This window comes from Lissotriton helveticus, chromosome 3_1 (assembly GCF_964261635.1).
Source record: "Lissotriton helveticus chromosome 3_1, aLisHel1.1, whole genome shotgun sequence".
NCBI lineage: Eukaryota > Metazoa > Chordata > Amphibia > Caudata > Salamandridae > Lissotriton > Lissotriton helveticus.
Genome location: NC_136061.1, coordinates 1047049285 through 1047075911, shown reverse-complemented (window position 1 = coordinate 1047075911; position 26627 = coordinate 1047049285). Strand labels below are relative to the sequence as shown.

General features: G+C 49.4%; 1 protein-coding gene across 4 annotated transcripts in view; it reads right to left on the bottom strand.

Annotated features, from left to right (window-relative positions):
* The window catches only part of METTL5 (methyltransferase 5, N6-adenosine), a 151555-nt gene extending 126336 nt beyond the window's left edge, over positions 1 to 25219 (bottom strand). The window contains exons 1-3 of one of the 4 annotated variants that reach the window (XM_078681600.1): positions 25110 to 25219; positions 15867 to 15928; positions 15672 to 15758 (exon numbers count right to left, since the gene is read on the bottom strand). The gene's annotated coding sequence lies outside the window, so the exon portion shown is untranslated. Of the gene's footprint in view, positions 1 to 15671; positions 15776 to 15866; positions 15929 to 25109 lie in introns of all 4 variants that reach the window. The other 3 variants (XM_078681599.1, XM_078681601.1, XM_078681598.1) reach the window with 3 other exon arrangements.
* Between the last annotated feature and the right edge of the window lie 1408 nt (positions 25220 to 26627).

Genomic DNA, 26627 nt, shown 5'->3' with positions numbered 1-26627 from the left:
TCGGCTGGTGACGAAAGCCTGGGTGACCGTCTTCCTAGTTTCGGTGGGGATCCATCGAAAGATCTTCCGGAGCATGCGCAGGGTGTTGAAAGAGGATGACGAGACGGCGTTGACTTGTTTGGTCATCGAGAGGGAGGAGTCCAGGATGAAGCCCAGATTTTGTGCGTGGTCCGTTGGCTTGGGGGTGGTGCCCAGGGTAGGGGGCCACCAGGAGTCGTCCCAGGCGGAGGGGGATGGTCCCAGGATGAGGACTTCCGTCTTGTCTGAGTTCAGTTTCAGCCGGCTGTTCTTCATCCACTCGGCGGCGTCTTTCATTCCTTCGTGTAGGCTGGCTCTGGCGGTGGCGGGGACGTTGGTGAGGGAGAGGATCAGCTGGGTGTTGTCAGCGTAGGAGATGATGTTAAGGTTGTGTTGGCGTGCGATGGCTGCGAGGGGGCTCATGTAGACGTTGAAGAGGGTGGGGCTGAGCGATGATCCTTGAGGTACGCCGCAGATGACTTCGGTTGCCGCGGATCGGAACGGGGGGAGGCGGACTCTCTGGGTTCTTCCAGTGAGGAACGAGATGATCCAGTCCAGTGCCTTCTCTTGGAATCCGGTGTTGCTGATGCGCTGTATTAGTGTGCGGTGGCAAACTGTGTCGAACGCTGCGGAGAGGTCCAGGAGGAGGAGGGCAGCTGTTTCCCCGTTGTCGAGCAGGGATCTGATGTCGTCGGTGGCTGCGATGAGGGCGGTCTCGGTGCTGTGGTTAGCTCGGAAACCGGACTGTGAGGGGTCGAGGGATCCGTTCGTCTCGAGGAAGGCGTCGAGCTCTTTGTTGACGGTCTTCTCGATGACTTTGGCAGGAAAAGGGAGGAGCGAGATGGGGCGGAAGTTCTTGAGGTCGGTGGGGTCTGCTGTTGGTTTCTTCAGGAGGGCGCTGAGCTCGGCATGCTTCCAGTTCTCCGGGAAGGTGGCGGTGGTGACGGAGATGTTGATGATGTCTCGGAGTTGGGGTGCGATGATGGAGTCGGCCTTGTTGAAGACGTGGTGGGGGCAGGGGTCGGTGGGGGATCCGGAGTGGATGGTGTTCATCATGCGGGTGGTGTCTTCGGTGCTGACCGGGGTCCAGTTGCAGAGGGTGGTGGTGGGGGGCGTTGGTTCGGTGGTTGGGTGCGTGGTCTGTGCGCCGAAGCTGTTGTGTATGTCGGCGATCTTGCGGTGGAAGAATGAGGCGAATGAGTCGCAGAGGTCTTGCGAGGGTGTGATGTCGTTGTTTCCGGCGCTGGGGTTGGAGAGCTCTTTAACGATGCTGAAGAGTTCCTTGCTGTTGTGGGTAAAGTTATTCATTAAATTCTTTCCCCTGTGATACTATTGAATCATCTGCCTGACAGACTCAACAGATGCAAAACCTCAAGGTTTCCATCAGAAGCTCTAGATCCAGTATTCAAGGAGGTGATGCAAGCAGTAACAGAATATTTTTTACTGAATGAACCTTTATCAGAGGTGTATGTATCAGCAAGCAGCAGGGGTGTTGACATTGATCAGAAGCACTTTGACACAGCTAGCGAGGTACCTTCGTGAACTGGAGGATGAATACTCCATGAGACTTATCAAAACTGAGGTTGCCTTTGTGTGCATCAGATTTTAGAGAAGCAGAATATCAAGAGATTACAACACTTGCATAAATACTCCACAGATAGACAATATGGGGGAAAGACTACCATCCAGAATTGACACTCAAGCTTCTGAAACAGTACAGAGCCGCACAGGAAATGCTTGGGGGAGATGAGAGGAACACAAAAACATGGCTGGATATTTTTACTAAATACTATAAACAGCTGTTTAAGTCTCACTTTTATGGTTCTGAGCTGACCCTCACTCAGTACTTTAGGAGGTATTGCACTAGTTAGGCTAGAATGTGCAACACATATCGATCCAAGAGATATAAAAGGACATACAGTCCTTAGCGGATGGCAACGCTCCTGGGAGTAATGGCCTAAAAGCAGAATTTTCTAAAGAATGCACCGACATTATGGCCTACACCTTCTTGATTTGTCTGAAGAAGAACAAAAAGCGGAGATCCTCTCGCTGGTGTTATAGACGGGGCCATAATAGTGCTATTAACATCTGGGAAACAATTCTCCTTATGTTCATCATGCAGGTCACTTTTACTTCTAAACACAGACACAAGCATTTTGGCTAAAATTATAGCCAGAAGACTCCTTTTGTACCTGAGAGTATGATTCTTTTTGAATATGCCAAGTTCATACCTGGTCGATCCATGGTTCACAATTTAAGAACACTTTTCTCTATCCTGCACCAATGTGACCCTGACTTACTGGCAGTAGCAATGTTTCTGGATGCAGAAAAGGCATTCAGATGACCTAACCCTTACAGTAGCGCCAAACACCTTCAAATGTCTAGGTATTCAAATATACAGATCCCCACAACACAGGTTAGAGGGCGACCTGATGAAGGCGATTACTGCGCTTCGATCCCAGATTTCTTTTTGGGTTTCACTGCCCCTTTCAGTTATGGGCAGAATAGTTATATCCAAAATGGTCATGCTTCCGCGCCTCTTATACTTTTTCACAAACTCAACAGTATTGAGCTCTACCTCCCTTTTTAAAACATTGGTCACAGTGCTCACCAAACTCATTTGGGGGAGGGGTCACAGAAGGGTGGGCCTGGCCAAATTACAGTTGGGGGCGGACAAAGGAAGATTGGGGGTGCCGGATTTTAGAGCCTATTGCTATGCCAGTCAACTGCAATGGTTATCGTACTGGCTGGTGGGGCTCAACCTACATGAACTGGGCTACACACAATGGCTCCTACCCTACAGTACTCTTCAAACTTTATTATTGCCGCAGAGTAAAATCCCCTCTGAGACTCCCCTATTGCAGCTCACAGCACTCACCTATTGGAAGCGGGCGCTACAATTTTCGAACCAAACACTACCCTATGCCCCTTAAACCCCCGTGTTGGCAATCCCTACACCCACTGGTTTGGTCCCTAGGCTTAGTATACTCAATTGGACACAGGAGGGGGTGTCCATGGTGTGAGCACTATTTGCAGACGGAATGATGATGGACCACGAGAACTTCTCCCAGGAACAAGGGGTCCCACGTACCGACTTTCTGTTGCACGCAGCACTGGTCAGATAGGTTAAGCACTGGGCACCATCTGGTGTAGAGCCTCCAACACATGAGCTGGCACATGCAGTGTACCTTATGGGTAAAGGACGCCACCTGCTTAGATGGCTTTATAGGGGTATATGGACACATGTAGAAACCCCCTCAAGACACTTAGAGAGAAATGGGCGAGGGTCCTGAGCAGGGACCTATCGGACTAAGACTGGGCCTCTCTTTTGGAATACCCTAAAAGAGTATCCCTTAATGCCAAATCCAAGCTAATGCAATACATGATCCTACATAGGGCCTACCTCACTCCACATCGTCTTAACTGCATGCATCCCACTGCCCAGGTTTGCTGCCCAAGATGCCAGGTAGAAGATGCGGACATAATGCACATGTTGTGGACGTGTCCACGCCTAGGTAGGTTCTGGTCCGAAATTGCAAATATGATAGGAAACATAACAGGTATCGCAAACTGGGACACAGCGGAGCAGTTCTTTTTGGGCCTCTACTGCTGCCCAAAGACACAGAAGCTACAGCTCAGATTTGCTGACCTTGCCCTACTAATAGCAAAGCGCTCAATGACTATGAGGTGGAAGTCAGCCCCCCCCCCAACAATATTTTCATGGCAGGGAGAGGCGGTCTGTAGGGGCAGTGCAGAAAGTTCAGCCATCAGGAGAGAAGAATATAGGGGTCTACGGAAAATACAGATCTCCGTGGAATGGGATCTGATGCTGGAGGCACTTAAAGCAATCGAACCCTCTATCCCACAACGCATATAGCACACGCGTCTCCTTCCTCTATCAAGTAGCTGTGGTCAGCCCCCACCCCCCACTAGTCACAAGACCTGGCAATAAGGAATGCGCCCTACCGATTAAGACCCCTGACAAGGGACAGATCGGTGATGAGTCAAGCCTATGGCCTGCTATAACTTAATTATGGTGAGCCAGAAAAGAGAGAGGGGGAGGGCTGTTTGGGGCTGTTTTATGACTTTAATGTAGCAGATGGACATTGACTAAAAACCAACCCAAAATAGATCCATAATATCTTGAGGATGCCAAAATACTAATGTCTTGCACAGGCAGTAGCCTGGGTTCTGAATGTACCTTATATGAATAGGGATCTCGCTCCTAACTCGTTCTCTGCTGCACTGTCTATGTATTGGTTAAATCCAAGCTCATGTGCGACGTGGCACTTTGTAAATTCAATAAGGTGTAAAATATGTTAAAAAAAGGCATTCATATCACTACAGTGGCCCTTCCAAATTACAAAGTTGAGAATAACAGGAGTGAGAGAGAGAATTGTGACTTACTACACTGTCTCGAGAACCCCGAGTCCACAGAAGAATAAATGGATGACTAGTGCAGTGTATCAATACATCTCGAGGTACCAAACAAGAGTGCTTGTTATACCCTCTATTATATGCCTTATCATCGGAGCATCTTGCTTGTATGCAGAGAGAAAACCTCTGCAATAGCAGGCTCAGACTAGGTGATAAAAGACATATACTCTCCCTTTACGCTTCCGAAATCTTACTATACATTTGATACCCCAAATATAATCTTTCACCTGTTATCAGAGAATGTATACACTATGGCATTCTCTCTCTAAACTGCAGATTCATTGGACTAAATCAAACTCCCATATGCGGCTTTACCATGCTAGAATTAAGACTACCCACTACAATGGCAAGAGGAGTCAATTAAATACATGGTCATGAATGTACACAAAGTTTAAAGAGGTTATTGAAAGAGTGAATTATGGCCCAGCAATAGTTGGACAGCAGAACACAATAGAAAGATGGATAGCTCCATTATTGGCCGGGTGGGAGGCTCTCAAACATGCTCGTTCTTCAAAGAGTTTTATATTTATTTGAGAACATTACAATCCAGTTAGACAGGCCTTTCTTTGAAACAGTGTGGACCTAACTAATTGAACTGATTTGGGGTAGTAAACAGCCATGCTTAAGTTTGGATACAACACTTCCATACAGAAAAGGATGGTTCCCAACATTATTTTGGGGTAGCAACTTATGTGGAACTAGTGTCACTCTACTGACTCCCCACTATACTGGCTAGCTCAGTGACAAAACGTGAAGGCCTTGTGAACACGGTGGCATGGCTGGTCTAGGTTTGGCATCGACTGGCAGCAAGCAGTTGCACTAAACAGCTTTATGCCTAATAGATACCACTGCCTGGTCAACCCACACACTGCATAGGAAGGTCTGGCACAGGCACAACTGAGTGAAACAGGACTGGCAAACTTAAAGGGACACTTAAACAAATTGCACTTTTAGGACACTAGAGCAGATCAAAGAATTAAAAGAGGTCTTGCCACTAGACATCTATCTATCTATATTTTAGATTACAGCATACCACGCAATGTAAATTATCTAACTTCCTGATGGAACCAAAAAGACTTGAGGCATTCTCACCAGTCAAGCGGGCCACAACAAAGTTCAATGATGTCCGAGCAGGGGGTAGCTACTTTAGGTGATCTATATGAGGAGGTCCCCGTGATCCCGTTCAACGATCTGCAAGATCGATATGACTTACCCAGGTGGGGCTTCCTATTACACTCTGCCCTCACTGCGGCCGTGCAAAAGCATTGGGGGGAGGGACTCACTGAGCCACTGACGTCATTAGGATGTCAGTATCTGGTAATGGTGGCAGGGCCGGTTAAGGCGGCCACATGTATATACAGGTGAATAACCCGGGAAACATTGCTGCCCTTAACGGAGCTGCTGCGATTAAAATGGGAAGCGGACATCGGCGAGATTATTCCAGAAAAAACATGGGGGGAGATAGTAGAGAGGGCTTGGAAGAGCACCAGAAACGCCAGATTCAAATTGCTTTATTTTTATGTCTTATAAAGGGTGTATCTTACCCTGGAGAAGATCAATCAGTATTTTGATTCTCAAGAGGTGGCTTGCCTGCAATGCAATAGGGTGGGAGTTGGATTTAGCCATATGCTCTGGGATTGCCCACAGCTGGGTAGCTTCTGGTAAGAGGTAAGTAACTAGGCTGTTGGCAGACATCACTTACAGGGACATCGAGGCATCACAGCGATACTGCCTGTTACACTGGTTCCCACACACAACGAAAAACAAAGTCACAAGTAAATTCATAGATATTGGCTTAGTACTAGCCATAAGAGATATAACCATGCACTGGAAAGCAAAACAAGGTCCAAATATAACCAGATGGAAGAAATAACTTATTAAGTGGGCAGAGTGTCAAGGGATAATTAGGATGCAAATTGCAAAACGATCGAAAAGCGAGAAGTCGCTGGAAACAGCAAGAGCATGGGAAACTCTAGTTGTATTACTCTGGGTCCCAGACGATGCTGAAGATGAAGAATCGATTGGAGAGCCACCGGTAGGGGTGAATTAGGCCCTATACGCCCCGGACCACCAAATAGCCCCGGAGCGGTGGTTAGCAATCATAGTGCACTGCCGTCCTCATAGGCCAAGGGTTCCTAAAGGGATACCTCTGACAATTGCAAAGCACAGCGTGACCCAAAAGCTTATCACAAATGTGCAATCTGTATATAAGTGACACGCCGAGGGGGAGGTAAGGGAGGTGGGGTAGTTGACGGGTGGGAGTTTGAAGTTGGGTGTGTCGATGTATATAATAATCCAAGGACTGAACACAAATGAACCCTGACCATTGTATAACTGAGGGAGGTTTGATGAGCACAGCAAGGACCGGAATCTATTTCACGTTGTTGTACTGCGGAGTTGTACATATCAGAGCCCAGCAACTTCTTATTCGAGTACATGCCAAATGTGATGTAGTGATGATCTTTTGGAAATTCTATAAACCCCAATAAAGTTTGTTTACAAAAAACAAAATAAGTGCAATGATATCCCAGATCTCCAACGCTGCGGCTAGCTCACTGGTGACTAGGAGCAATAGGGATCTGAGAAGTGCTTTGACTGATGATCAATGGTACTACTGCTTCTCACAAACTAATACCATCTCCCCAACTACAATCATTCACTGTTACACTATAACTATTTACATTGACTATATTATACACGGTGTTGGACAGGCCGCATGGTCGGGCTGCCCCCCCTCCCCGCAGTAGGACCTGGACCCTGGCTCTCCCTGCATCCCCAGCCAGAGTCCCTAAACGACCACCCGAAGTACCCTGCAATCCCTCCACTACAAGACACCAGCCCCGGACCCAGCTGGCCCGGGTCACCATCCACACCACGACATCGAACCGGCCGCCATCTTGGGGCACTGCAGCACGAGGCCGCGTGGCCTCAACTCGACCCTAACCCTGGGCCCGGCCGGCCCCGACATCGGGGCACCAACCTCCCCCCAGGAGGCAGAGTGACCACTTGGCAAATCAATGGGAGAAGGAATCGTCAACGGCTCCCCTCCGCCAGGTGTCGATCACCCCCGGCCGCCCTGGGCGCTGGCTCCACCCCCCTGCTGGGTGTCTGGACTCCCTCATCCCGGACCTCCCGGCCCCCAGGCGCGAGGGTCCGGACATCAAAGGGGACCAGACCTATAACTGGGGCAGTGCCAGACCAGGAAGGCAGTTGTATCCTGGAGTCGAGAGACCCGAGAAGAACTCATCCGTGACTGGCCTGCTGGCGCTGCCGCGGCCCTCTGCCTCGTGAAACCATCGTCTTGGCCTGCTGGCGCTGCCGCGGCCCTCTGCCTCGTGAAACCATCATCTTGGCCTGCTGGCGCTGCCGCGGCCCTCTGCCTAGTGAAACCATCTTGGCCTGCTGGCGCTGCCGCGGCCCTCTGCCTCGTGAAACCATCGACTTGGCCTGCTGGCGCTGCCGCGGCCCTCTGCCTTGTGAGACTACCATCTTGGCCTGCTGGCGCTGCCGCGGCCCTCTGCCTCGTGAAACCATCGACTTGGCCTGCTGGCGCTGCCGCGGCCCTCTGCCTTGTGAGACTACCATCTTGGCCTGCTGGCGCTGCCGCGGCCCGATCCACCGACCCTCCAGCTCGAGGATTGTGAGCTCGCCCCTTACCACTACCTGTACCGATCCGGTACCAAGACTGTCCCGCTACCCCCTTTCCCTACAGAGACTAGAAGTGAGAGGACCCCCGGGTCCGAGATATCCTGTATCGCTGATATCCTTGCCTTAAGAACCTTATATAAAGCATTGAACTCGACTTGGTGTGGTGCCTGTTTGTGGGGAGGGAGGTAACTTGTCTGTACGATCACCGGAGACGGTCCCCCTCGGGGATCTCTCCCTCAGTACCCGGCCGACCCTCAGGGTCCCCGTCTAACATTGGTGGCCAGCGACGGGATCCGAACCTACGCATAATCGTACAGAAAGTCACCCGACCCACGACACACGACCACCATGACAACAGAGAGCGGAACAACGGAGAAATTCCAGATGGAAAAATTGGAAGACTACAACCACCGAGAACTGAAGCAATATTGCATGGAACTTGGTCTCCCAACCACGGGTCTGAGTACGAAGGAAGACTTCAAACGAGCCCTAGAAGCCTGGGCGGAAACGGGTACGGCCGTACCCCGAACACAAACGACCGAAACGAGCCCCGCACCAACTAAAGAAAGAGCGGGTCTCTCCCTGGAAGAGATCCGAGAAAGAGAAAAAACCAGACTCCACGAATTAGAACTAGCCCGACTTCGCTTGGATGGAGAACTCAAGCTGGCCGAACAAAAAATAACCCCGGAACACTTACGGCTCAAGGAAGAGCGAGAAGACAAGCAAAGACAGAGAGAGCTAGAGGAAAAGAAACTAGAGTACGAACATGAGCGCGATCTCAAAGCACTGGAGATCCAGAAACAGAATAAAGACCTCGGGCTCCCCGAACGACCGACCCCGTCTGCCTCGACCGAACCCAAGGTTCACATCCCCAAAGATGTCATCCGGGAATACCACAAGAACGATGATATACAGCAGTGGTTTAAAGCCTATGAGGTGGCAATGACCTCCCACCGGATTCCCCGAAGCGATTGGGGAGCCGGATTATGGGGGAGGTTTGTCAACGAAGGGCGGGACGCCCTGCTGCAACTCCCGGACCAGCTGATGACCTCCTACGACCACATGAAGGCCGCCCTCCTCACTCGATACGGGCTCACACCTGAGATGTACCGCCAACGGTTCCGCGACTGCAAACGGATTCCGGGTACAACTTGGGTGGAGTACGTGAACTTTTTTAGCCGAGCCTTCGAGGGGTGGATCAAGGGCAACAAAGTAACCACCTACGAACAACTCTTTGACCTTATCGTATGGGAACACCTGTCGAACAACTGCTTCGTGGAGCTCCGGCAACACCTCCTGGACAGTAAGCTAACCGACCCTCGACAACTCGCCGTCGAAGCCGACCGGTGGGAAAGCACCCGAGTTGGCCGGAACGCACCCAGCGAATTATCCAGACCGTATCGCCCCCGAGGGGGAGGAGGGAGTCAGGGTCGGGGGAGAGACCCCGGCCCCTCGTCACCCCCCAGAAACCCCTCGACCCCGGTTGGCCGAGGAAGCCCTGCCGTCCGGGCCGGTTTCCGGGCCAACATTACGTGCCACAGGTGCCAGCGACCCGGCCACTACGCCAGTGATCCCAACTGCCCAAAGAATCCGAACACTACCCCCCGCCAAGTTGCAGCGGCGGCCCTAGGGGAAGAACTAATCCCGGAAGACCAAGAAGAGTACGAGACCGATCCCTCTGAATGGGCGCCCGCCGCCATGGCACTGGTCTGCTTAGGGGAGAGAGACATGATTCCGCGGGCCCCCCTTCCCGCCAACACCCAGAAGTACGGTCAATGGGTCAACATTAATGGCCGCCGGGCAGAAGCCCTCCGCGACACCGGGGCCAGTGTAACGGCGGTCCGACGCCACCTCTTCACTCCCGACCAAATCTTGCCGAACATTCTTTGCCCTGTCCGATCAGCCGACAACTCCGAAAGCCTATGCCACATGGCCTGCGTCCCCTTCGAATGGGGAGGAGTAACAGGGATGTTAAAGGTAACTGTCCGCGATGATGCCCCCGTGGACTGCCTCCTAGGAAACGACCTTGAAAGCTCTCCATGGGCAGCTGTCGAACGGAGGGAGCACCTGGGGATGCTTGGCCTCCCCGAATGGGTCTGCGTCACGACCCGGTCCATGACCGCCCGCGCGGTCCCCAGCCCAGAAGAGCCCGAGTGGCCAGAACCTCCTCCCGCGCTCATCCCAGAGGAGGCCGCCCCAGGAGCCAGTCCATTGACCCAAACCAAAGAAGGATCCGACCAGCTTCGGGACGTCCCTGACCTGGCACAATGGCGGCAGGAGGGAGGCCCCACGCAGGAACAATTCCGGGCCGAACAGAAAACCTGTCCCTCTCTCGAAGGACTCCGGCAGCAAGCCCTGGCCCAGAGCACCGGGGATACCTCGGGGGCCCACTGGATCTACTGGGACCAAGACCTGCTCTACAGCGAGCAGAAAGTGGCGGAACTAGGGGCCAGTCGGGTGCTGGTGGTGCCCCTTCGCTTCCGAGACTTCCTCCTGAACTTAGCCCACGATGTCCCCCTTGCCGGACACCTGGGGCAGGATAAAACCTACGACCGCCTGGTGACCCATTTTTTCTGGCCCCACATGCGAAAGGATGTCACCAACCACTGCAAGGCCTGCCCCACCTGCCAGGCCAGCGGAAAAAGTGGCCGAAAAACCAAAGCACCATTGCAACCCTTTCCTGTCGTCACCACCCCGTTTGAACGAGTGGGAATAGACATTGTGGGGCCCCTCGACCCTCGAACAGCCCAAGGACACCGGTTCATCCTGGTCCTCGTAGACCACGCCACTCGCTATCCCGAGGCCATCCCTCTTCGGACGGTGACGGCCCCCGTGGTGGGCCGGGCCCTGATGGGGATCTTCTCCCGGGTGGGGTTCCCCCGGGAGGTCGTCAGTGACAGGGGCACGAACTTTATCTCCAGATATATGAAGTCTCTTTGGCAACAATGCGGGGTCACCTACAAATTCACGACCCCCTATCACCCGCAAGGAAACGGACTGGTCGAGAGGTTCAACCGCACCCTCAAGGGGATGATTATGGGCCTAGAAGAACCCCTTCGACGCCAGTGGGACGTGCTACTTCCCTGCCTCCTGTTTGCCTATCGGGAGGTCCCGCAGAAGTCCCTCGGCTTCAGCCCATTTGAACTCCTGTACGGGCACCCCGTCCGGGGCCCCCTCAGCCTAGTCAAGGAAGGTTGGGAGCAGCCTCCCCAGAAAACTCCCCCGGACATCTACAGGTACCTCCTGGCTCTCCGCAACCAGACCCGGCAGTTCCGAGACACCGCCAAAGCCAATCTCGAGGCCAGTCAGGAGGACATGAAGAGGTGGTACGATCAGCACGCGTCCTCCATTGAGTTCGAACCGGGACAACAGGTCTGGGTGATGTCCCCGGTTGAACCCTGTGCACTCCAAGACCGATGGTCCGGGCCCTTCAAGGTAATCGAACGCAAAGGGCCCGTCACCTATTTAATCGACATGGAGACTGCCCGGAACCCCCTACGGGTCCTCCATGCCAACAGGCTAAAACCCCATTTTGTGCGATCCGAGCTCAGCCTCCTGATGGCTACCGATAATGGGACAGAAGAAGACTCCGAACCCCTTCCGGACTTACTGAGGGCCTTCGAGCAGGATGGCTCAGTGGAAGGGGTCCAGCTCTCCGAGGCCCTGTCCCCGGAGCAACGCCAAGACTGCCAAACGCTCCTGAGGCGGTTCGCCTCCCTGTTCTCCCTCACCCCCGGAGTCACCCCCTGGTGCCTCCACGATGTGGACACCGGGGACAGCCCTCCTATCCGACACCGGGCATACCGCGTACCAGACCGGGTACGAGCCTGCATCCAGACCGAGGTGTCCAAAATGCTGACCCTGGGAGTGATCGAACCCTCAGACAGCCCCTGGGCAAGCCCAGTCGTCCTGGTTCCCAAGGCGGCCGCCCCGGGCGTTGCCCCTGAGCTCCGGTTCTGCGTGGACTATCGGGGACTGAATGCAGTTACCAGGACCGACGCTCATCCCATCCCCCGGGCCGACGAGCTAATTGACCGGATGGGGGCCGCCCGCTACCTGAGCATCTTCGACCTAACAGCGGGCTACTGGCAGATCGGCCTCACCCCTCGGGCCCAAGAACGATCCGCCTTCTCTACCCCAGACGGGCACTACCACTTTAAAGTCATGCCCTTCGGCATGAAAAACGCCCCGGCCACGTTCCAACGGCTGGTAAACCAGGTACTGGCGGGCCTGGAAGACTTCAGCGCCGCCTACCTGGACGACATTGCTGTGTACAGCCACCAGTGGACCGACCACCTCCGCCACCTGCGGGAGGTTCTACACGCCCTCCAGCAAGCCGGGCTCACCATCAAGGCCAGCAAGTGCCAGGTTGGCCAAGGGTCCGTGACCTACCTAGGACACCAAGTGGGAAGCGGGCTAGTGGCTCCTCTCCAACTCAAGATTGCTGCCATCCAGGCCTGGCAACCCCCTACGACCCAAACGGAGGTCCGGGCCTTCCTGGGGCTCACCGGATACTACCCGCGGTTCGTGAAGGACTATGGCAGCATCGTGGGGCCCCTCACAGAGCTCACCTCCAAAAAGGGCCCCAAAACCGTCAACTGGACCCTGGACTGCCAATCGGCCTTCGAGAAACTAAAGACCGCCATGTGCACGGCCCCCGTGCTCCAGGCTCCCGACTACAGCCGGGAATTCATTGTGCAGACGGACGCCTCCGATCATGGTGTGGGGGCCGTCCTCTCCCAACTCAACGCCGAAGGGGTCGACCATCCGGTGGTCTTCATCAGCAGACGCCTCTTGCCCCGAGAACAGCGCTGGAGCACCATTGAGAGAGAGGCCTTCGCCGTAGTCTGGGCACTCAAGAAGCTCCGGCCATACCTCTTCGGCACCCACTTCCGGGTGCAAACAGACCACCGACCCCTGCAATGGCTGATGCAAATGCGGGGGGAAAACCCGAAGCTGTTGCGCTGGTCCATCTCCCTGCAGGGGATGGACTTCACGGTGGAACATCGTCCAGGCCAGGACCACGCCAACGCCGACGGCCTGTCACGCTTTTTCCGCCTCAGCGAGGAGAGTCCCCAGGAAGATGGCTGACTCTCCCCGCCTTCAGCTGGGGGGGACGCATGTTGGACAGGCCGCATGGTCGGGCTGCCCCCCCTCCCCGCAGTAGGACCTGGACCCTGGCTCTCCCTGCATCCCCAGCCAGAGTCCCTAAACGACCACCCGAAGTACCCTGCAATCCCTCCACTACAAGACACCAGCCCCGGACCCAGCTGGCCCGGGTCACCATCCACACCACGACATCGAACCGGCCGCCATCTTGGGGCACTGCAGCACGAGGCCGCGTGGCCTCAACTCGACCCTAACCCTGGGCCCGGCCGGCCCCGACATCGGGGCACCAACCTCCCCCCAGGAGGCAGAGTGACCACTTGGCAAATCAATGGGAGAAGGAATCGTCAACGGCTCCCCTCCGCCAGGTGTCGATCACCCCCGGCCGCCCTGGGCGCTGGCTCCACCCCCCTGCTGGGTGTCTGGACTCCCTCATCCCGGACCTCCCGGCCCCCAGGCGCGAGGGTCCGGACATCAAAGGGGACCAGACCTATAACTGGGGCAGTGCCAGACCAGGAAGGCAGTTGTATCCTGGAGTCGAGAGACCCGAGAAGAACTCATCCGTGACTGGCCTGCTGGCGCTGCCGCGGCCCTCTGCCTCGTGAAACCATCGTCTTGGCCTGCTGGCGCTGCCGCGGCCCTCTGCCTCGTGAAACCATCATCTTGGCCTGCTGGCGCTGCCGCGGCCCTCTGCCTAGTGAAACCATCTTGGCCTGCTGGCGCTGCCGCGGCCCTCTGCCTCGTGAAACCATCGACTTGGCCTGCTGGCGCTGCCGCGGCCCTCTGCCTTGTGAGACTACCATCTTGGCCTGCTGGCGCTGCCGCGGCCCTCTGCCTCGTGAAACCATCGACTTGGCCTGCTGGCGCTGCCGCGGCCCGATCCACCGACCCTCCAGCTCGAGGATTGTGAGCTCGCCCCTTACCACTACCTGTACCGATCCGGTACCAAGACTGTCCCGCTACCCCCTTTCCCTACAGAGACTAGAAGTGAGAGGACCCCCGGGTCCGAGATATCCTGTATCGCTGATATCCTTGCCTTAAGAACCTTATATAAAGCATTGAACTCGACTTGGTGTGGTGCCTGTTTGTGGGGAGGGAGGTAACTTGTCTGTACGATCACCGGAGACGGTCCCCCTCGGGGATCTCTCCCTCAGTACCCGGCCGACCCTCAGGGTCCCCGTCTAACACACGGACATTACACTCTTTTGTCCTTGGATCAGGCACGACATGAGCTCACAGCCACTATCCGGAAGCTGATTATGCACACCTGGCATGGACCTGCACTACAATAGCAGTCTATAGGTGCCACATCTTTTGCCATCTTCATGTCATGATAACCCTGCCTATGCCGCCCTCGCCATTACTAGCTCTGTTAATTTATGTGAAGGAACTTCTCATTTCAATCAAAAGAAACACAGCAACGGCCTACTGATCACCAAGCGGGGGATGGTCATCCACTGGGTTCAGGCCGGAGTCCAAGTGTGGACAGCATTCAGAGACTGGAGCATTATGGTAGGCACCACCACTCACATTGTATGAATGTACGCAAACTATATACTTGTCTACTTATGACAACCCCAAGACTCTAGCCCAGTACTTCCTCAGGAACTGGAATGATTTGTTTCGGCCTCAGTTGTTAAAATCAAGTCTGTTCCCCTTTTTTCAGTTTGTCCAAGGATGCCAGTGGAGCTGTACCTAGACTTGGGCCTACATTGGGAATTAGACTAATTTAGATGCCTAGGCAGGCAGATAGCTCACACACCAGACAAGCATTGGCATAGACAATAGGTCTCTCTTTTGGGACCTTATAAGTATTTAGTTATGCAGCACGATATCCTAGGGGCAACAACATTAATTGTTGCATGGTTAAACACTTATAAGGTCCCAAAGGAGAGACCTATTGGCTATGCCAATGCTTGTTTCATTATCCGAACAGCTCAGCAAGTTTACCATAGAGCTTTCAATACAAACTACATATGTTAATTAAGAATCTATTGTCTCGAATAAACGGAAAAAACAACAAAAAGTCACAGAGGATCAAAAACATGGATCCCAGTAAAACGCAATTCCCAAAACCATCAAGGTATGCTGCAGTGCCAAGGTAAGTGACCCTCAAGCAACACAAAAACACCAGCACACTGTATTTTTGTACTTTATTAAACCTGTCATACCTGGGATTTGTAGTCTCAGTTTGCTTCAGTTGAACCAAATAAGACAAGATGACCTCATAACAAGTTTTAAATAAATGGAAATTCCATGACTGGAAACATGAACGCTCTGCAAATCTAATAGCCAACCAACTCTGTTGGCTTTGCATCACCAAAGGGACAATTGCGATATTTTAACATCTATTTGCTCTCAATAACAAAATTAAAAACAGGGTGAGCTGTAATTCAACCCAGTCCTTGATAGAACACACTCATTTACTCATACTCCAACGTCACAAGTCCCAATATAGTTACCTCTGTCCTTAACCTGCAAAGGATGCACCAATTTTCAGCCAAAAACCGTCGAAGAGATCAAATAAAGCTTCCGACAATACCCACAATCTACGAGAAAGTGACGTCTAAAAAGAAAAAGGATTTGGGTCAATGGAATGTATGATCAGAGTTTGAATAGAGGTAGAAGAAATCCTTTCTGTGAAGAACAACACTTACTTTAGGGGAAAAGCCCAAAGTCTGGATGAGCACCTCTTCTTTGTCCCAGTTTACTTCTTTATCTAGAGGAGAGAAAAAAGGGGAGAGACCCTTTTAAATAGAACCTCTTGCTATCCTAATGCTCCAATGTGCTTGTTAATCCAATGTGAATAAGTTGATGCGTGCGCATTGCACATTTAGATGTCAATCAGGAATACTTATAAGCCGTTTAGCTGTCTGGGTGAATTATCTACATACGCGGTCCCATTTTGGTTAGCGATCAGCTAAGCCTATAAAATGTTATCGTCCAAGTAATAGTAATAATGAATATCTAGCAAGTTATTTCAAGAAAAGGAAACAGCGTGATGGCTTTTTAAAGGATTCGCTGGAGAGTAGGATATTACACAATGTCAGTGATGCTTCACCAAATTGCCGCTACAAACTACAAAACACCCATGGCATACATGAATTTTGTGAAGTAGTTGCTCTTTGCAGAGCGTGCATGAACTAGTTAAAAAAGACAGCAGTTTACGCTTACTAAAAACAATGACATTGCCCAAGCTAATTTACTTGCGAGTGCTAAGGGTAAAGTTGTTTTTTAGAAGTCTGAGATATCGCGGACTTTAACGCTGAAGATACAGGTTGAAAGGCCATCAGAAAAGGCCATAGTCGATACACTTACATTTTTCGTCTTACTGCATTCCAAATCAAGCCCTGGTGTGTGGTCGTCAGGTTGGAAGTGCTGGATTCCGCTGACATATGTTGTTAAATCAAATCCAACGTATGTTTTCACTTCTTGGTCAGGTTGATTTTGACCATCAAATTGCTGTAATCCTTCGACAACCAAGAAATAAGAAAAACGTTTTGGATTTGAGAATAGTGATGGGCGGTTTCACTTGCGGGCTTGTAAAAAAACGCTGAAGGAAGCACGGAGAGGAGTTCTATTGTTAATACTTCTAGGCAACCAGCCTGGAATATCAAACAAGCCGGTAATGTTTGTTTAAACAAGACTTGCGGCCATGAACGGGAGTTGTGTGGGCGCGCGCAAGTGATCAGCAACAGAACTGAAACGGATTGCGGTCCTGATGGCGCCTCGAACAGTGAAAGCTGGCGCGTGCACGCGCGCGTAACCCCAAGCGCTAGGCCAGCAAAAGCGTGGAGTAGCACTTTGAAAACCCCATTTACTAAAAAGTCTCGCAGACCAGCGTATGCGCTGGCTCAGGCGAGACCTAAAAACAACTAATCTATAACATGGGGAGAGTCACTTCGATGTTGGGAGGTTCATTGCACATCTAGAACACTCTACCAAGGTCGATTCTGAGGAAGATTGCAGGAGCCAAAAAGGTACCCCTATTGCGATTTTTATATACATTGCTAAATGATATGTGTCCCATAAAGAAAGAAATCTTTAAGGAACTGGACAGGATGATGTCTCCCCTGGTTTGGGCCGGAAAAAGAAGCAGTATCCAATTACAGATACTAGACTGGAAGATGGCACGAGATAACAATTTCCCTATGCTTGTAGGTCAGAAAGTTCTGGTTCTTTTTTTAGCCAATGATAGTCTCCGGCCTTTTCCATGTACGAGTCCTTTAAAACGGGCCGGTTCGCCCCATCACTGCGTAAGGCACTCTTAAGCCTACTTCTCAAGGCGGACAAGCCCCCGAGCAGAGAGACTCCTTCCGCCCCCTTTCCCTCATCAACACAGACAACAACATTTTTGCCAAGCTACTTGCCTCCCGTCTACTTCCGCTCATGCCACTCATAGCCCGTCGTGACCAGTCCAGTTTTATCCCTGGTCCCGCCACTTCTCACAACCTCCTGACCATTTTCTCCGTCCTTCATCAAATCAATCCATCGCTTCCGGCAATGGCAGCTTTGCTCGATGCCACCAAGGCTTTCAACACCTTGGAATGGCCCTCCTTGTTTTATCTCCTTCCCCGCCTGGGCTTCAATCAGGTTTTTATACGTAAGGTGTTACTTCTGTATACTCTTCCCACCACCTGTCTCCGTATCACCAGACAGATTTCCGAACACATTCCTATCAGGCGCGGTACTCGACAGGGCTGCCCGCTCTCTCCCATGCTCTTCGCTGTCGCTATGGAACCTCTCGCAGCTCGTCTCCAGCAGCATCATACCCAGAGAGGCATTGGTTTTGCGGCTCGGGCTCTACTGGTTTCCATGTATGCGGATGACATCACTCTTTATGTTCGTCACCCCCAGGAGAATCTCAGTCCTCTTGTCTGTGAGGTGATACGTTTTGGTGGCTATTCTGGCATCCAGATAATTGGAATAAATCAGTATTATTTCCTCTCACGGATGCCACAACTCCCTTTGATCCCGATTACCCTTTTGTGTGGGCTTCGGAGCTCACTAGGTATCTGGGTGTCTGGTTAAGCAGAGACGTGGATGAACTCTGGAGAGCTAACTTTGGCCGCGCAGTAGATTGGTTAGAGTCCAAGATCCCTCTTTGGAAACGGCTGCCGCTCTCGTTGGCCGGGCGCATAGCGAGTGCCAAAATGGTGATGCCGAAGTTCTTATATTTCTTCGTTAACATCCCTATTCCTCTCACCGCTCATTTTTTTCTAAAGGTTCGCTCTTTGCTTATTACCCTGGTTTGGGCCAGACGGCAATCCAGGATCCCCTACAACAGCTTGACTCTTCCGATGTCGCAGGGAGGACTGGGAGCCCCGGACTTAAAGCTCTATGCTCCTAGCGCACTGGCCAGCTTTCTCCATTTCTGGCTCCACCCTTCTCCGTTCCAACCCCATGTTGCGGTGGAGCCCGACCTCACTGCCCCATGGCTGCTCACAACTGCACTGTTCGCCCCGGCGAAACGTCAACGCATGGAAATTGACGCGGCTGAAACCTTGTGCTGGACTTGGGAGGGAATTCATTAGATTTCCGGCTTTGATACGCTATCCGCTAACACTATGCCTATTGCTCATCACCCTGCTTTTCCTCCTCACCAGTCGTCGGGGATGGTCAAACATGCCGCTCGTCTAGGCCTCTCCACAATATCGGACCTGTATCCTGGAGATACTTTTTTTTCGCTGGCCACCGACTCTGGCCCCATGGACACCCTGTTATATTACCAACTCTGGGCTGTCTGCAGGAAGCTCCACTCCACCTTTCCCCAACCTCCTCCCTTGTTGGTCACTCTTGATCTTCTTTATGCCTCTTCCTCTCCCAAGATATAGGTTACTGAACTTTATGCTCACACAATTGCAGCGTCCTCCATCTCTACCGACCGGGCGCGCATTGCATGGGGCGAGGACCTCAGTATCGAGATCTCTCAAGTGGATTGGTTGCACTGTTGTACTCAGATAAAACGCCTCTCCCCCAACTACCGTTTGCGTCTCATACACTTCAAATACATACATAGGCTGTACCATACCCCCGCCCAGTTTTATAGATTGGGTCTTATAGAAAGTGACAGATGCATGTGGTGCTCCGCGCCCCGGCTGATTTTTCTCATCTTGCCTGGTTGTGCCCCCGGGTCTCAGCATACTGGAGTGAGGTGTGTGCAATTATCTCCGATATCACCTTGACACCTCTTCAACCTGACCCTGTGATCTGCCTCTTAGGCTTCGTTAGATTTTGCCCAGACGCATCTCGTCGTTTGACTGCCATGCTGCTGGTCCTCGCGCTGCGTAGGGTCTCTATGTGCTGGGGTCGCAGGCCTGCACCTAGTGCGGCCCTCTGGCTCGAGGATGCGTCCCGTTACCAAACCCTCCTCTCTGAGTTCTGAGATCTTCTGCCAGCTAGGTCTCATCCACTGGACATATGGGGCCCTCTCGTCTCCTACCGCTCAAGACATGACCCCCAGCATCCTGGGACTTCTCCCAGGCTCACCGCCCCCCCCCCCCCCCCCCGGCACTCCGCCCGCGGAGGCCACCGGTGCTAGTCCATGAGCTGCCTCCCTTTCATTCACGGCCCTTCACTCCCTCTACCTGCTCCCTCTACTCATGGTGCCTTCTCCGGTCATCTGCTATCACCTCTCTGGTGGCTTCCTGACAACTCTCCATGGCATTGTCTCCAATGTGACATGAGTTTGCAACTATCTCTGCTGTGATGCAATGTATTGCAGTGCTTAATCCTTTGCTATTTTGGAACTATGTAACCATGCTGTGCAATCTTTTCTAATAACGGTTTTTGAAAAATAAAAATTATAGTCTCCTGCCGGCCATAACTAGGGTTGGTCTACAAAACCTTGTGGAGAGATTTAGTCTGTTTTCTCCCTTGAATGGCCTTCAAATCAATGCTTCCGAAACAAAGGAGATGAATTTATTTAGGGGAATGTGGGCGAGGTGCACTATAAGCTTGGCAAGTGAAATTCTAGAAAGGGTCAAGGAATTTGATTACTTGGGGATTCATTTGGCAGACTCAGGATCATGGGTCCCTCTTTTCCTTAAAAGCTTGCATTTTCTAACCCACAGAGTTGGAGCAAATTCCGAGATTTGCCAAAAAGGTATCTTGGTACCTGATCTTTCCTGCAGTGGCGATTTATAAAACACAACCAAGGAGTGCTGCATTATATGGTGCAGAACTATGGGACTATTGTCACATGGGTCCGTTGGAAACTAGTAAGAACAACTTCATCAGAGCCCGAACAGGACTGGGTAGAGGTACTTTAAGGCCACTGCTCTATTGTGTTCGCATTAGAGTTACTGAATAATTGTGTCCCTTTAAAGAGGGACTTGTAGATATTCTTAAGAATGTTCTAAGAAGATTAAGTGGCCGGCTTATGTTAAAAAATAATTGTGTGATCTGGGCCTGGCTAACCTGTGGGAAGACCCATTTGCTATCTCACCCACAGCGGGTACTGTGGTTAAATTAAGATATTGGGAGAGTATTACGGATTAGAATTAATCACTCAGCCTTATAGGTAGCTTTACGATGCTCATTCTATTGCACAAGTCTGTGCCTAAGACAGAGGACTATTTAGATTATATTCGATCAGCGCATGCTTGCACACTCTTTCTGCAGTGCAGGTATGGGAACTTGCCAATTGCTGTGTACACATCATCTTGGGACCCTGCAAATCCTAGGCCTAATTGTTGCCAATCATGTATGCTCCTCAATGAAACTGAGGAACAATTGCTATTTTTCTGCCCTAGATATGCCAGACCTAGAGCTAGGTGGACTGTGCTCCTATGTCGTCTTTTGAGAATAACAAATCGAATAAATGCTTCTAAGATTTGTAAAAGTGATTCTTCGAGTGTGACAGTGATCGCTGTATCCAAATTCCGTTTTGTGGCCTGGTCTATCAGACATAACTTGTTAATATCACTATCAAATATTTGTATCTGCTCTGGGTTTACTTGTGAAATTATCTTAAAGAATGTTCTAATGTTTTTATTGATATTTTAAATGTCCATTATGTATTTATCGAAACTGCTGGCTTTTATTTATTTTGATCTATTTTCCTTTGACGTATGTTATGAAGTATTTTATATTCTTGTACAAGATTTTTATTGTTGATCTGTCAAACATGAACCACTTGAGTACAATCTCGTGCTGAAAACTGTTACAAAACCCAATTTTATTAGAGCACATCACTACAGGTACACGAGAGGAGAGGTGTGGCGCAGGGGCTAGAGCAGCTGACTCCAGTGTGCAGAGCTCACAGCTCAATCCCCGTGCCGGCGGCAGCTCAGCTCAGCACCATGTAACTCTGGGCAATAGCTCACTTAATCTCCCCGACAGCCCCCAGTGCCTTAGACCCTTAGGGGTGATTAGTTTGCGCTTTACAAATAAAAATACTGGATTTTACAAAAGGTAATCTGCCATTAAATATACTTGTTACTAAGTTACAGGTGTCCTACTTCATGTTCACACTACTCTGATAATGCAAACCCACAACATATTGACTCTTATTTGCAAAGTGCATGAATAGTTATTATTTACTGCTTATAAACAACAGTACACCAAAATGTTTCAATTATCAAACTCATGTTCACCCTCCCTCACATCTAGTGCTTTTAATTTATAATGCAGTTAACTGCTGGAATAATTTGCATCAGAACTCACGCTATATGGGCAATCAATATCATTCATTACCTCTAAGAATATTCCTTCAATAAACACTATGTCTATCGATATATATATATATATATATATATATAAAATTATTTTCCCAGTGGCAGTTGCCACTGGGTAGTTATAGGTAATATTGGGCTTCCATAAAACATGCATTTTTTGTGTTGCTTATAACTTTGGTCCCAATTGACAAATTTCTACAAAACGTTCTAAGGAAGTGCGACATTTTGACTAGCTGGTGCATGGAAAGTTTCAGGGTGATCCGTCAAACTGGGGCTGACAAAAAGGGGGTCCCAAAACACATTTTCCCTATTCATTTTTCCATAGGAACTTTAGACAGCGCTACAGCCCAAACCACTGAGCAGATTTACACCAAATTTGGCAGAAAGGTAAATCTTGGTCCAGAAAGAGTGCTTTTTGTAATTTGGTGTAAATCCTTAAAGTAGATTTTGGGCAATTAATGCTCAAAAGCTTTGTATAGCTAGGGACAAGGAAAGTCTGTGGATCTGACAGATCAGATCTTCTTCTGAGATCTGATTGGCTGCCACCACATCAACAAGAAGTGGTAGCAGTCATCTTATTACTTGGGACTCAGTTAGAGTCCTAAAAAAATACACACACAAAAAAGCCATAAGGGGCAGGGTAGGGATACCTGGTAGGGACACCACATAGGCCTGGTGGTGACGGCCTCCCTCCCCAGGAATCGTGTCTGTTCCCAGAGGGCGGGGGCTTTGAAAATGCCAGGCTCTGCAGCCAACTCCTTGAAACGCACAGCCTTTGGGTGTGAGCGGCAGGGGGTTTGATTTACATATGGTAATAAAATACTTTACGTTAAAAATTCCCAAAAATTCACTGAAAAAAAGGTTAAAGTAGCTCTATGGTTCGATGAAATGTTGAGCAACAACTTAACGTTTTAAACTCCTATCCACAGAAATTCACCAGTTATAGTTATCTCAAGTAACTGTAACTCGTGCTCTATGGTAACTATAACTTACGTCCTCGCCATGCACTACTAATTAATCAACATATTACATCACTCATGACATCTTCAATGACATCATTGATAATATCACTGCAACATTTGCAATTAAATTATTGATGAGAAAACGGTCCATGGTGTGGGCACGAATTATAGTTACCTAAGGACACAAGTTATATTTATTTGAGATAACCATAACTATATCCGGTGAATTTCTGTGTCTTTAGAGTTTAAACATTAAGTTGTTTCTGAACATTTCTCATAACTATAAAGTTACTTTAACCTTTGTTTTTTGAGTGCTAAAAAATAAAAATAAAATATATATAAGTATCTATAAATAAATAAATCAGACACGCACAAACACACACACACAGATATTTCTACACACCTAGATATTTTCAAGGCTAGATTTCCCCACTGCTGACTGCGAGTCTACTGTAACAAGAAGGTGATGTAATCTTTTGTTAGGTTCTGTTAGCCATATGTCATATTTTCGGTACAAAGATGAATACATGTATCTTAAGTGCTAATCGGAATGCTGTAATCACATGGTGTGATACAACAACAAGGTGATGGATGGAAAGCTCACATTATTCTCAGCCACTGGCAATTGCTCGGGCCGCATTCCAGTCTAAGTTTTTCACCCACTATGCCACTCCAGGCAATAGCCGCTTTATGCAAATCTGTACTGACCCTGCTCCTCTTAGGAACCATTCGACCTAAACTGCAAGACCCCTCCAGAGGGGATAAGCTATTTATTGAGAGAGCTTTAAATGGATTGCAGGTCTTTAGACATGCGGCCCATGAGCCCAGGGTGCATGGATTGTGAACTGGATGCCAGGCCTTTCAATGGGATGAAAAAGATAGGGAGGTTATCTAAAAGGGACGTGGCCTAAACAAAAACTACATTTCTGTGATTTCCAGGGTCTCACACCAAACCGCTCTTTTGGTGTCTCTCTGAGCATTCTGTTGTTGCATCTAGATGTAATACACAACAACTAACATACACCTAAAACCAGCCAGGACTATTATTGGCTTTGTCAATGGTTGTTACTCTGTAAGACAAATGAATAAGTAACAATTACTTTACTGCAAATAATTAACATTGGAAATTGGGAGACTGTGAATTAAACATTATTACTGCTGTAATGTTAGGCATGCACCCCCTTTATGTCCTCCACACCACGTCCATCTGCATATCTTACAACTTATCACTTTCCTCTTGAACACCTTCTTCCCACTCTGCTGAATGCACTTATTCGAAACTCCTTCAGCTCACTACCCCCAAAAAATGCGCACCCACTCACCTATAAGCACTGTATTATCTTATACCCCTGCCTTGTCCGTTTTTTGGCAACCGTTTACCTCTTTCACACACATTTACAAAGATTCACAATAGCAACAGTCAAACATGACCACTGCTTTGTGTGAGCTGCACAAAGGCCAATGACTGGATAGTCGTGGGATGTACAAGATGTAAACCATGTGTATATAAACAGGCACTAAATCACTGAATGGATTACCTTCACATGTTTTACTGAATGGAGTTAATTATATTGGAAATGTACTTTGGAGCAATATGTAGAAACAGAATAATAGAATGAGAGAAGATAGCAGCACAGCTCATAGTTTTCACTCAGTTCATTACATCAGCTATTCATCTCGTCCACATTCTGCGGTTTTTTTTTAAATGAAGAGTTATATAGCGCGAACTCGATCCGAAGGTATTTTGTGGACTTTGAAGGTAATTCAGGACTGTATTTCCCTGAATGCAAATAAATAGCTTGGACTGAATGAGCTACTTCTGCACGGATATTTCAGACTTGAGAGCTCTTGCAAATCGAAAGGCTAAAAGCGAACAAGAAGGGATTAGATAAGAAAGAAAGCTAAAGAATAATCAAAAAGGCGTGAGAAAGAAGCCCAGGGAAGATTAACTAATAACAGAATAGTAATGAAAATGAAGGCGATATGGAGGGTTGTGGGGGATAATTGGAATAAAAAAGAAAAAGATGTATGCGAGCATAATAGGATATACAATAGCAACTGCGATCGAACAGAAAACTTAAGAACGGGAATAAAGCGAACGCAGGAAAAAACGAGCATGGTAAACACTACAACCGAACCTCCTGTAATTAAAGTACTGCCGTGTACGAGCCCACGAACGAAACTCGTGTATCTTGAGTGCTTATTAAATCAACTAAATGCTACCTGCGTATATGCTAACCTTCCCAACAACGAGACTTACCTTCCAGAAAGTCAAGGATCATCACCTCTCCTTTTGTCAGTTCTGCCAGTACTGAAGTAAACATAAAATACAAGCATGCCATTAGAAAGACGTCCAAAATACAAGTGCACTATTTCGCAAAAAAAAAGGTGAGAAACAAAACACACCCCACATAACAAAAAGACCGGGTTACAAAATATACATTATAACTTGTGCAAATTACTTAACATAATATGGCATTTGTTTGTGCATTGCGTTCCCTCAGGTTATCTTTTAACTTCACCATCTCTGTGCACAATTGATCATGGTAATCTCAGCATCGCCTCATCACAGCGCTGTATCCGAGTCCGACATCGCAGGGTGAGCTTTGTTGACTCGGAGTTACCACGGGGTCCACAGGCTGAAGCAGCAGCACGCAGAGCAGCTGAGTTCGAATGGATGAGGCCGATGCCAGCGAATGGGCTCCTGAGGATCCGCTTTCAGTGGATATATATGTTTTTTCGTTTAAGTTACAGTTGCTCAATTTGTCGTGGAGAAACAAAACCATAATTGTGGTAAAGAATTATCGAGCATTGACAAACCCTATAGGTTTTGGCTTTTGCACAGTGGTAATATTTTGCTTAGTACCACTAACGTCATACATGCCAACATTTTAGGACAGGGACGTGGGGGATTTAAAATAAAAAATCGGGAGAATGAAAACTCCCCATTGACTTCTATTGTAGAAAATGCAATTTCAGGAGTGAAACCATTTTTGGCTTTCAAAATCGGTAGTCTCCTGCCTGAATCGGGTCTATTGGCATATATGCTAACGTGCATCATACGTTCCAACTTTTTAGAACAGGATAGTGGGAGATTTTGATTTAAAAAAATGGGAAACAAGTTCACAGTGACGTAAATGATTGAGTATGGTAAATAAATGAATGACAAAGAAAAAAATACATGTAATACCGAGGTCTGTGTGGTGCAATTTAGATTTTTCACAGCCTGCTGGGCAGAAAATCTGGATTTTATTAAGGACACGGAGGCTAATATTATGCAAATCTCCAATTTTGCAGCCTTCCCTTTGGTCTGTCCTCCGCCCCCTGGTGTTTCACCAAGGTACTTCGACCCATTGTCGCATGGCTAAGAGAAAGGGGAGTGAGACTAATCATTTATCTCGACGATATACTCCTAATGGCTCAGTCGAGGAAAACCGTCTTACTTCATACGGACCTTACGATTCACCTCCTACAACACTTGGGTTTCATTATCAATATGAAAAAATCATGCATAGTTCCATCCCAACAAACACAGTTTTTGGGCTTCCTAGTGGATACTGTACAATCGGAACTACGGCTTCCCTCCGACAAAGTAAGGAAAGTGAGGAAGGAACTCAGGAAACTATTGACTCTGAAAGTTTTCCCTTTGAGACCACTGGCCAAAATTCTGGGCCTCCTTTCATCCACAATTCAGGCAATCTTCCCGGGCCCGTTACATTATCGGGCACTCCAAAGACTAAAAACAAGATCTTTGAGATCCAACCTCTCCTACTCCCAA